General features: G+C 41.8%; 1 pseudogene across 1 annotated transcript; it reads left to right on the forward strand.

Moving 5' to 3' along the window:
- The first annotated feature begins 244 nt into the window (after positions 1-244).
- On the forward strand, positions 245-1,003 carry LOC116564676 (annotated as a pseudogene). Its single transcript, XR_004275037.1, has one exon. The product of XR_004275037.1 is annotated as a 60S ribosomal protein L6 pseudogene (transcript).
- The last annotated feature ends 11,224 nt before the right edge of the window (positions 1,004-12,227 follow it).

A 12,227-nucleotide genomic window follows, 5' to 3' on the forward strand; every position in this document is an offset into this window, starting at 1 on the left:
AAGGATCTAGAAATAGAAATACCATTTGACCCAGCAACCTCATTACTGGGTATATACCCAAAGGATTGTAAATCGTTCTATTATAAAGACACATTCACACATATGTTCACAGCGGCACTGTTTACAATAGCAAAGACCTGGAACCAACCCACATGCCCATCAAGGATGAACTGGATAAAGAAAATGTGGCACATATACACCATGGAATACTATGCAGCCATAAAAAACGATGAGTTCGATAGACCGGAAGCCGGGGCCTTAGTTCTCTTTCCCATCTTGCAAGATGGCGGGTGAAAAAGTTGAGACGCCGGATACTAAAGAGAAGAAGCCTGAAACCAAGAAGGCTGATGCTGGTAGCAAAGTGAAAAAGGGTAACCTCAAGGCTAAAAAGCCCAAGAAGGGGAAGTCCCATTGCAGCCGCAATCCTGTTCTTGTCAGAGGAATTGGCAGGTATTCCCGATCTGCCATGTATTCCAGAAAGGCCACGTACAAGAGGAAGTACTCAGCGGCTAAATCCAAGGTTGAAAAGAAAAAGAAGGAGAAGGTTCTTGCAACTGTTACAAAACCAGTTGGTGGTGACAAAAACGGCGGTACCTGGGTGGTTAAACTTCGCAAAATGCCTGGGCATTATCCTACCAAAGATGTGCCTCGAAAGCTGTTAAGCCACGGCAAAAACCCTTCAGTCAGCACGTGAGCAAACCAAGCCAGCATCACCCCCGGGGCCATTCTGATCATCCTCACTGAAGCCACAGGGGCAAGAGGGTGGTTTTCCTGAAGCAGCTGGCCAGTGGCTTATTCCTTGTGACTGGACCTCTGGTCCTCAATCGAGTTCCTCTGCGAAGAACGCACCAGAAATTTGTCGTTGCCACCTCAACCAAAATTGATATCAGCAATGTAAAAATCCCAAAACATCTTACTGATGCTTACTTCAAGAAGAAGAAGCTGCGAAAGCCCAGACACCAGGAAGGTGAGATCTTCGACACAGAAAAAGAGAAATAAGAGATTACAGAGCAGCGCAAGATTGATCAGAAAGCTGTGGACGCACAAATTTTACCAAAAATCAAAGCTATTTCTCAGCTCCAGGGCTACCTGCGATCTGTGTTTGCCCTGACAAATGGAATTTATCCTCACAAATTGGTATTTTAAATGTCCTGATGATCTAATTAAATAACTGATTACCTTTAAAACAAAAACAAAAACAAACAAAAAACGATGAGTTCATGTCCTTTGCAGGGATGAATCTGGAAACCATCATTCTCAGCAAAGTGACACAAGAACAGAAAACCAAACACTGCATGTTATCACCCATAAGCGGGTGTTGAATAATGAGAACACACGGACACAGGGAGGGGAATATCACACACCAGGGCCCATCGGGGGGTGGGCAGCTAGGAGAAGGATAGCATTAGGAGAAATGCCTAATGTAGATGACGGGGTGATGGATACAGCAAACCACTATGGCATGTGTGTAACTATGCAACCTGCATGTTCAGCACATGTACACCAGCACTTAAAGTATAATTTAAAAAAAAAGAATGATAGACACAGAGATTCAGGGTTCCTGACGGTGTACGTCATGCGCTGAAAGCCTTGGGAACTCTGGGCACCCATGTTTCCTTCTCTGTGAAAGAACCAAGGCTGCAGTGAAGCAGAGTGAACTCCATTTGCCCTAAGAAAGCAACAACGCCTCAGAGAGCAAGAGAGACTCCAGGCGGCATCTGAGTCCTCACGTCCAGGCTTCTGGTGCCTTCCCTGCAGTAGGGCTACTAGAGAATCTTTAGGGTCTTTCCGTTTCTTCAGACCAAATCAATTTGAGTATGTTTCTGTCATTGTCACAAAAAATATACGTATTGAATACCGAGGAGATTGATAGCAACATTCTAATCTACCGAGGAAAGAAAAGATAAATCAGTATTGAGATTCCAGTACATGTTAGGCACGGGAAATGTGTTGTTTCTTCAACCGAACAACCCTACGAAGCTGGTTTTATTTTCTTCATTTTAGATTAGGGAACTGAAGTTCAGAAAGAATCCAGGCTAAGTCAGAAGACTAGTAAGTACCTGCATTCGAATTTGAATTCAGATGCTCACATTCCAAAGTTTGTAATCCTTCCAATGAGTCATATTGCCTTAAATTCATTGTGATCTATGCTTTGCTACTCAAAAGTGTGACATCACCTGGAAGCTTGTTTGAAATGCAGACTCACAGTTCCAACCTCAGACTACTGAGACATTATCTGCACTTTAAAAAGATTGCCAGGTGATCTGTGTGTGTGTTGAAGTCTGAAAAGCTCTGACGTAGTAGAAACCAAGGAGAAACAGAGAGATGTAAACTGAATAACTTTGAACTATAACCTAACATTTCAGAATCATCTCTAAAATGAGTAAAATAATATCTACCTCATTGGAATTGTGGCTGAAAAGAGAAAAATATATCGGAGCAGTCTGAGCAATGCCAGGTTTACAAAATTAGGCCCAGAACAACATGAATATGGGACCACAGCCACTCATGCCCTCACCCTCTTGTGCTTGGGGCAGTTATTTAAAGGCGTTTGTTCCTGACTAGCTGCCTCACTCATTATCTTCATGTTCTGGAATTTGTGTTACAAAGAACAGTGTGTAGTCTGTCAACAGTTTAAAAATTCTTTCTTTAGAGGAGGTGTCTTGCTGTGTTGCTCAGGCTGGTTTCAAATTCCTGGCCTCAAGGGATCCTCCCACTTCAGCCTCCCTCCAGAGTAGCTGACTATAGATGTGAGCCATTTCACTGGATCTCATGTTTTGTAATGTAAATTCTTGGTAAATAACATAGGAAATGCCTCCTCTTCTCCTTTATAAACCTACTTGTAATTGCTGCTAATTGGAATTCAAGGCAATGTGTAACTCTGTGCTCCTGGGTTTCAATCCTCAACTTGCCCCAATTAAACTCTCTACTTAAATTTGCCTCACTTTTTTCTTTAGGTCAACATGAGGAAGATATGAGCTAGGGTATAAAAGCCCCTAGTACAGTGCCTGACAAGCAAGCTTTTACGGTAGTATCCTTCCATTCCAACATTAAATAAATGCATCATTCTTCCTGTTGTCGGACAGCACTGATAAACACATACACAAAATGATGCAGATAAGAACGTATGGATGCATGAATGAACAGGCATTTTCTCAAAATAATATTGCGACTGCAAGGGTGGAGCGTCAAAGTGAAATATGGTTTGATTTTCTTTGTCATAATGGGTATGCAAAATTAAGTTCACACTAGTGATGCCAATGGCAAAGCAACAATGAAAGCTAACCAATTTGAATAAGAGACACAGTATTAAAACAAAAGTTAATTCCAGCAATTTTACAAGTGGCAGAAAAATTGTGTAGGTTGAGAGAGGGAAAAGAATATTGGGCCAGAAAAGGAATACAAAGATTTTAGGAAAGTTGCTAATTATTTCTATTGCTTTCAGATCATGAGACCTAAATTGGATAATCATATAACTCACAGGATACAGAATTGTGATTGCTATTGTATTAAAAATATTCATTTTCTCTCTTGTGTATTGATAGGCCTGCCCACAAGGAACAGTGTAGAATTTTAGCAATAGTACAAGTAGACAATAAAGTATTTTAAACACTTGAATATAATTCAAGACTTTGGTAATTTTTCTCTCTGCCAGAAACATTACATAAAAGAAAATCAATTCCATTCACTAAAGAAAAAAGCATACTTTACCCATTTTAATAATAATATATTAAATATTATACTTACAATGAAGAAAATTACAAAATGTTAGTGAAGAGAAAGAAACTTTTGAATCATTGTACAGTGTTAGGAAAGAGAATAGTGTAAAATTTTAACTTATCCACAAATGTATGCATAGATTTGATGAAATTCAACTGAAATCCCAATGGAAGTTGAGGAATTTGACAATGTGATTCTAAAGTCAATCAAGAAGTATAAACAACAAATACTAAGCAAGGAAAGTAAAAATAAACAAAAAACTAGTAATGAGAGATATACATTTATAACAAAGTAATCTATATACATAGTTTAAAGGGTCACAAAAAGTGGGGGGACTTACATTGGTTATCTCTTCATAAAAAATTACCCCAAGCTGGCTGGGTGCAGTGGCTCATGCCTGTAATCCCAGCACTTTGGGAGGCCAGGGAGGGTGGACTGCCTAAGGTCAGGAGTTTCAGACTAGTCTGGCTAACATGGAGAAACCCCATCACTACTAAAAATACAAAAAAATTAGGTGGGCATGGCGGTGCACACCTGTAATCCCAGCTCCTTGGGAGGCTGAGGCAGGGGAATTGCTTGAACCAGGGAGGTGGAGGTTGCAGTAAGCTGTGATCACGCCACTGCACTCCACCCTGGGCTACAGAGTTAGACTCTGCCTCAAAAAAAAAAAATCACCCCAAGCTTAGCAGTTTATAACAACCCTTATTACCTCACATGGTCTCTGTGGTTAGGGCTCTGGGACTGGTTGAATTGGATGGTTCTGATTCAGGGTCTCTTGTGAGGTTGTAGTCAAGTCAGGAGGTGGTCATCTAAAGGCTTGACTGGAACTTGTACCATCTACTTCTTAGTTCACATGCCATGTGGGCACCTCCTGAGGGCAGTGTCAGTGAGGCAAGGTCTCAAAAAGAGCTTTTTTCATAGGTTCACATTCCGATCTTTTAGGAGCAAACATTTCCGGAAGCAGGTAACTAAGTTTTGTTTTGCTTGTTCTGGTTTTCTTTACAGTAGGTACAGGAAAGTATGGCTGGTCTCAGAATCATTTAACTTAAGACAGGAAACTATGTTTGGTTCTAATATTGTTTAGCACAGGAGCAGGGTATTATGTTGGCTTATTTTTCAGATCTATGAAGGGAAGTATAGGGTACTTGGCATATACCAGGAGGATCTGGTAACTGTAACTTTAAGGTTAGAATTGACTTCACAGAAGAAGTGTCACAGAAGCTGTAGCCTATAAGAGAGTAAAACTTCCTTTCCTCCCCTTTCCCTTCCCATTGGATGAGTAAACCTTCCTTTTCTTACTTGTCTTATCTTGCTTTGTCAACTAGGCTGGAGTGCGGTGGCCCAGTCTTGGCTCACTGTAGCCTTAACCTTCTGGGTGCAAGAGATCCTTCTTCCATAGCCTCCTGAGTATCTGGGACTGCAGGTGTATCCCACCATGGCTGCCTAATTTTGTTCATTTTTTGTAGAGATGAGATCTCAGTATATTGCCAAGGCTGGTTTCAAACTCCTGGGCTCAAGGCATTCTCCTGCCTTGGCCTCCAAAGTGCTGGGATTACAGGCATAAACCACCATACCCGGCCTAAAATTTCTGTAAGTAAAAAAAATACTGGCTGGGTGCGGTGGCTCAGGCCTGTAATCCCAGCACTTTGGGAGGCCAGGACAGGTGGATAAACTGAGATCAGGAGTTCGAGACCAGCTTGGATAATATGGTGAAACCCCATCTCTACTAAAAATATAAAAATTAGCCAGGTGTGGTGGTGGGTACCTGTAATCCCAGTTAGTCAGGAGGCCGAGGCAGGAGAATCACTTGAACCTGGGGGACGGGGGTGGCAGTGAGCTGAGATCGTGCCACTGGACTCCAGCCTAAGAACTAAAGAACTAAACGTGCCACAAGAACTAAACTCTGTCTCAAAAAACAAACAAACAAACCAGAAGAACTACTTTTAACATAAAGAGACAATGGGTTGACGTTATCAAAAGTGCATACTACCTAATTAATGATGTTAGTCTCCAAAAGAAAAGGACAAAATCAGACAATTCTCAAAAACTAACTTAAAAGTTAAATAATTAAAGACATGAAAATGACAACATACCATTTTGTTGCTTAGCAAATTGTGAAGAAGAACGAATCTGTAAGAAGCTATAGTGTGTATGAACAGAGTGGAGCACACTCTGAAAGGGCCTGGTGGAAATGGCGAGGGGCTGCTGTCTTGGAAAGCCAATTTGGCAAAACGTAGTAAAAGCCTTAAGAGTGTTCATCCCCTTTGATCTAGTAACTTCATAGTATAATAATTTAATTTAATAAAAGTCATCATCAATTCAAATCAAGATAGGTGAACAATGGTGGGGTACTGTTTAGTGAGAAATTGGAAAGAAACTCAATACCCAACAATAAGTGAATGTTTAAATTTTACTGTGTCTTTGGATGGAATATTATGAAGCAATTAAAAGTGCCATGTTCTAGGATTATTTATTGGAAGCACTTCTGGTATAAGTAAAAATCATGGTACATATAGCATAATCCAATTTCACTAAAGATATATTTCTTTACATGGGTAGAAAAAACCCTGAAAGGAAATGGTGCAAACTTAAAAAGAAAGCATGGTGTGACTATGAGAAGTCTTTTTCTGGTTTATATCTTTTTGCATTTTCTACAAGGAGGTATTGTTAGTTTTCTTCTGTTTTTAAAAGTTTCTGTATTGTAAAATATGACGTAGATATTGAAAAATGCATTAAAAAGTACAGTTTAATGCATTATTATAAGTTCTATTTCTTGACCGCTACTGTTCAGCAGTAGCAAGCTTTAGTGAGTAGTGAGGATGGTGGTTATTTAGTAAGTTAGTAATTGAGTAAGTAGTTTAGTATTTAATAAGTAGTAAGGATGATGGTTATGATTTAGTAAGTTAGTAATTTAGTACGTAGCTTGATATTTAGTAAGTAGTAAGCTGGCAGATAGTGAGGACACTGGAGTAGCTGGTGAATAGTGAAGGTGCCTCACTATTCGCCAGCTACCCCAGAAACCTATGGTTTCTTCTCCCAATCACACCCCGTCTGCCCCCAGGGGAAAAATGACCACTCTCCTGACTTTTATTGTAATCACCTCTTCTTTTTGTTATGTCTTATCACCTAAGCATTCATTCTTTTTTTTTTTTTTTTTTTGGAGGATCACCTGAGGTCAGGAGTTCGAGACCAGCCTGGCCAACATGGTGAAACCCAGCATTCATTCTTAATTTGGTTTTCCCCATATCCTAAAATATTTTTAAGACTTTAGGCTGGGCGCGGTGACTCACGCCTGTAAAAAAGTCTCCACATTCCCCTTTCATTCCCTGCCCCGACTTTTCTGTGTAACTTGTTGTAGAGATCAGGTCGTTGTCCTATAGTCTGGATTTTGCTGAGCTCAGGCCCATAGCATAGCTGAAGGTGTTCCTTGCCATCTGTAGTTCTTGCGAGCTGGCAGTTGAATCACAGGCGTGATCAGAAGCTGACAAACGGTGGTTCAGGACTCATTTCTAAATTCAGACTCCAGAGCTCCCTCTGCTCTTGTCCTGTCATTTTCCAAAGGCAGTGACTTACTTTCTGAGAACTCCTGGTTCCTTCCTCTCTTCTGGATCTTTCTTTTTCCTATTTCTCTAGCGTATACCATTTGGATTCGATTCCAGCACTTTCTCTTCCGTTTGGGAGTTAGTTCTGAGAGTTTATAGGCCCCAAACTGCTTCAGTCTGTCAGAAAAAGGAAAATTAGAATACGAATTTTAAAAGTAGCTCAAGATAGCTACAGGTTAGAGATATGGGTAATAAAAACTAGGTTTATGAGCTAAGTTGAACTGACACCTGCAGGGCTGGAGTCTGTCCTGTGTTTCAACCTTGTCTATCAGATAAAACACAAAGGCAGGATAAAATCAATCATTCCTCTCTGGACCCTGAGGCACACATGTTTGTTAACCACATATTTGCTTTATCTTATGTGTGACATCACTGAGCACCAGTCAGAACTGTGGAACATCACCTTTGCTTCACTACTCCCCTGCTTTCACTTTCTATGTAACAGAACCCATAACTACGGTGTCTCATGTAGCCTACTCAGGAACACATTCTCAGTCGTCCCTGAGGTCTGTGTTTCCAGGGTTATTAGTCTTCAAACTTGGCTCAGGAACTAACTTTGAATGTCTTTAAGCTATAGTGCCTGTTACATAACCATCTGATCTATAAGTCCTGTCCAAGCTCACCTCTTACCCATTGCATGAATCCACTCTTAGAAGTGCAAAGCTGCTTCCAGTTCCAGTTACTGTTCTCAAATTGGCTCTCCAAGCTTCCCGTGAGTCCCATCAACTACAGCTGTCCCTCAGTATCTGTGGGGGGATGGTTTCAGGACCCTCTGGCCCCAACATACCCAAATCTGCAGCTGCCTTGATATAAAATGTCATAGTATTTGTAAATAACATATGTATATCCTCCAGTAAACTTTAAATCATCTGTAGATTACTTATAATACCTAATACAATGTAAATGCTCTGTTAATCATTGTTACATTATTTTTACATTTTTAAAAAAATATTTTTGATCCACAGTTGGTTGAATAGTGGAGGCAGAACCCCGTGGATATGGGGGCTGAGAGCACCTTGTTTTTCTCAGGTCTGCCCTGGCCCTGTTGTTTCTACTTTCTCCTGCTGATGCCTCATAGGTCTTACAGCTATTGGTGGGTGGTCCCAACTGCCAACTGTATTTTGTTAGACTTGGCTATAGGCCTTTGGTTTTGCTATTTGCCCCTTTCACCCCCCCCACCCCGGGCAACCTTCTTTTTTTTTTTCAGAATACACATTCTTCTCAAGGTCCATTTTTAAAATTAGGGGAATTCAGGGAAAAAAAAATTGTGACTGCTGTTGCCATATTTCCACTATTTCTTCATATTTTATTTTTGGGTTAAAAATGTTAGAATGTTATTAAAATGCATGAGAGACTATTTTGCTGGATTTGAGATTTTTCATGTATTGCTTTAATTATAAGGAAGATTGTGTTAAAAAACAGAGGTTATTATAAGAGACAATGTTGGAGGCATTCTCTGATGATTTAAAGAAAGAAGTTGGTCTGGAACACATTATGTGTTATGAGAGAAAACATATGTGGCGTCTTAAAGGAATACACAAATTCCCAACAAGAGAGGATCTGACCTGACAAATTGTACCAGTCCATGGAGAAGGATGAGTGTTTCTCTCCTCTGATTGTGAGTATGTCATGTAGATTTCTGGAGAAATTCCCAAAAACTCAAGCCATGCCACCAAAAGTAAGTGTGTTAGGACCATTTCCTTGGTAAATAAATACAGATGTAGATTTTCTCAGTATAGGATCTAGCATAATGAAAAATAATTATCCTTATTTTAATATGAGAGTTCCCATCTGATAAATTCAGAGAGTTTCCCATATAATAGTTATATTATAAAAAGGAAACATTGCTCTGAAGTACATTGTCAGGTACTGTAATGCCTGTTACAGAATGGAGAAAATAAATTCCTCATTCATTCATACATTTATGCAATCAACTATGGTCATACCAATGTACTGGTTATGCTATACCAGATCATGAAACTCAGTGTATAAAAATATTTATTTTAAAAAATAATTAAAATTAGTCTCAGTGTTAAGATCCTGTTCTTTTTAAAGAGAGAGAAAAAAAAGTCAATTCCACATGTACTTCCATTACCCACAAAACTCTCCTGTCTCCAAATCATTTCTGGCTAACATGTAATCACTTCAAAATTATCTGTTTCCCCTTATTTTTCTGAGGATAACCTTAAAATTTCGGGTGGGGTTGAGTGGAGTGGGGAGGCAGGTGGCAAGAGGAAGTAGGCATCAGTGCAAACACCCCTGGGCGTTGGCCTCAATAGTTGGTGTCTATTTTTTCTCTGCTATCAGATCAGCGATCTGTTCATTCAGTGCTGTCCTTCCTCTTTCTGACCTGTAGGCTCATCAGCCCCCTACAGCTCTCTGTCAGCTCCCCTGAATGGTCTTTAATGCCATAAATACAAAACAAAACAAAACAAGTTTAGGGGCAGTCCTCTGTTCAAACAGTTCAGGCTAACACCCTACTTCCTTTTGGTTTACTGAAGGGAAACCCCAGACCTTGACTGCTTTTCTGGTCCCCACTGGGAACATAGCTCAGATGCCCTCAGTCCCTAGATCTTCAAACACATGTGGGAATTCTGTTATTTCTAGCTCCAGTTTCTTTCAAACGAATCCCTAGGACTGAGTGTGTATGGCTTGTGGGTGGGGGTTTATAGGCCTTTCTTTGGGACATACACCAATATCTCTTGGGAGAGAAAATTGGTTTCCCCATCTTTGTGGCAGATTGCATTATTGTTTACAATTAACCACACAACCCCCACTCCAAAAAAATTAGAATCCATGCCCATTGCCATGTGATTTGCCTATGAAACAAGTAGACTTCTCTGTTTACTTGGGGTTTGGCCATATGAAAGGCTTTGGCCAACGGGATTTGAGGAGACATGTCAAGAGACGTTGGAGAAGCAGCCTTAAGAGGCTTCACAAGTTTCTAACAGCTCTCTGGCTCTTCCCATCTCCCTTGAGAATTGCCAAGTCCCACATAGAGGGAGTTTCTTCAGCTTGGGGACTGGATTGAGAAGCCCCATGGAGCAGAACCTCAGCTAACCCAGCATGTAATACAAGTAAGAAGTAAACCTTTGTGGCCATCACACACTGATTTTTTTTTTTTTAACAGCAAAAGCGATGAATATATTGTTTGTGGCTTTTTTTTTTCTTTCAGCTCTTCAGGTGCTGAAACTCATGAAGTCCAGCTAATTCTAAACCACAGGCACTGACTTATGAGACTACTGTCACTGCCATGAGCTTCAAATGTCTATTATCCAAGCATCAGATGATTGCCTTCTTTTTTCTCCCTGAGACAGGGAAGGAAATGGCCTAGCTGTCTGAGAAGAATATGTGAGCAGGGCCAGAGAGCATGAAATTGTTCAGTTTTTTTCATCCTGATGGACAAGAATGCATCAAACTATGAAACATAAAATTTGAAAACCCCAAGACATTTATACTTCCTGGACTCAAGGTATTTGTAGGGCAGAGGAAATATCTCTTAATTATAATGTAGGACGACAAATAGTGTCATCAAGGTGTGCAGAGAAAGTGCTGTGGGAGCTCATGGAAGAAGTGGCCTGGAAGGATAGGTGGGGTTTGGTAATGCAAGGGGAGGGGAGAGAAAGCTTTTTTTTTTTTGAGATGGAGTTTCGCTCTGTCACCCAGGCTGGAGTGCAGGGTCACAATCTCAGCTCACCCCGGTTCAAGCGATTCTTCTGCCTCAGCCTCCCAAGTAGCTGGTATTACAGGCGTGCGCCGCCATGTCTGGCTAATTTTTGTATTTTTAGTAGAGATGGGGTTTCACCATATTGACCAGGCTGGTCTAGAACTCCTGACCTGGTGATCCGCCCACCTTGGCCTCTGAAAGTACTGGGATTACAGGCGTAAGCCACCGCGCCAAGGTGAGAGAAAGCATTTTGCACTCAAGATGCAGATATAGCTAAAATACAGAGGCAGGAAATTAAAAGGCATGGATGGGGCTGTGACTAAAATGAGGAGAGTCGTGGAAGGTCAGATCGAAGAGGCTCCCCAAGGCCTAGTTGTGGTCCTAAGGAGTGTGGACTGCGAAGTTCTAAGACTGGCTAAGGGCCATATAGAAAAGGGCCGGAGAGTGGATTTTAGCAGCATTTTTTACTTTAGAAACTTTAAAATAGTGACACATAAGGTAAATGTACACACACAGCTGGAAAAACAATTCAGATGATGGCTTGCTCTCCTTAAAGGGCTGGCGTACGCTGTGTGTGAGTGTTAAAGTATCACTACACTTACGAAGTCATTTATGGTTTGTTCTTGTTGGTATTGGATTGGTGCGCGTTTCAGCCAAAGAAACAGCTTTAATTGCCTGCAGTTGTTTCCCTGCTACGAGGCCACATCTTACTATGCTTAGATCTCCTTGGCATTTTAATTCGTGATTTATAAAATAGCCATACAGTAATGTGAATATACTTAACGGCACTGAGCTGAACTCTCAAAGTAGTAAATTGGTTACAGTTCGCCACAAAGATAACGCCCCGGCAGATCTTCATGCGGGTTAGTTTACACTCCAAGTTCGAGCCGGCATTTCCTCAGCGCGCCCCCCACGCTGGCTGTGAAGGGGTGACACCCCGCGCCGGCCACTCTTCCGGGTCCTCCCTGCCCTGCGGGTGGGCCTCGGGGGGGCAGGAGGGACCTCCATCCCCGCTCACTGTGGCCTGGGCAGGGAGGGCGTGTGGGTGGTGGCGGCGTTTCGTGTGAGGGCGGCCACCGGGCGGGCGGCCACGGGGCGGGCGGCCACGCTCTTCTCCCTCCATCCTGCGGCGGAAGCGCGGACACAGCGGCTTCCAGGAGTCACTCCGCCGCCGCGACCGCCAACCGCAGGCTGAGGGACGGATCCAGTGAGAGCGCTCGGATCTCGGCGACGGGAGG

Source organism: Sapajus apella, unplaced genomic scaffold, assembly GCF_009761245.1.
Source record: "Sapajus apella isolate SASKATOON/1434 unplaced genomic scaffold, GSC_monkey_1.0 scaffold38, whole genome shotgun sequence".
In the NCBI taxonomy this organism is placed as follows: domain Eukaryota; kingdom Metazoa; phylum Chordata; class Mammalia; order Primates; family Cebidae; genus Sapajus; species Sapajus apella.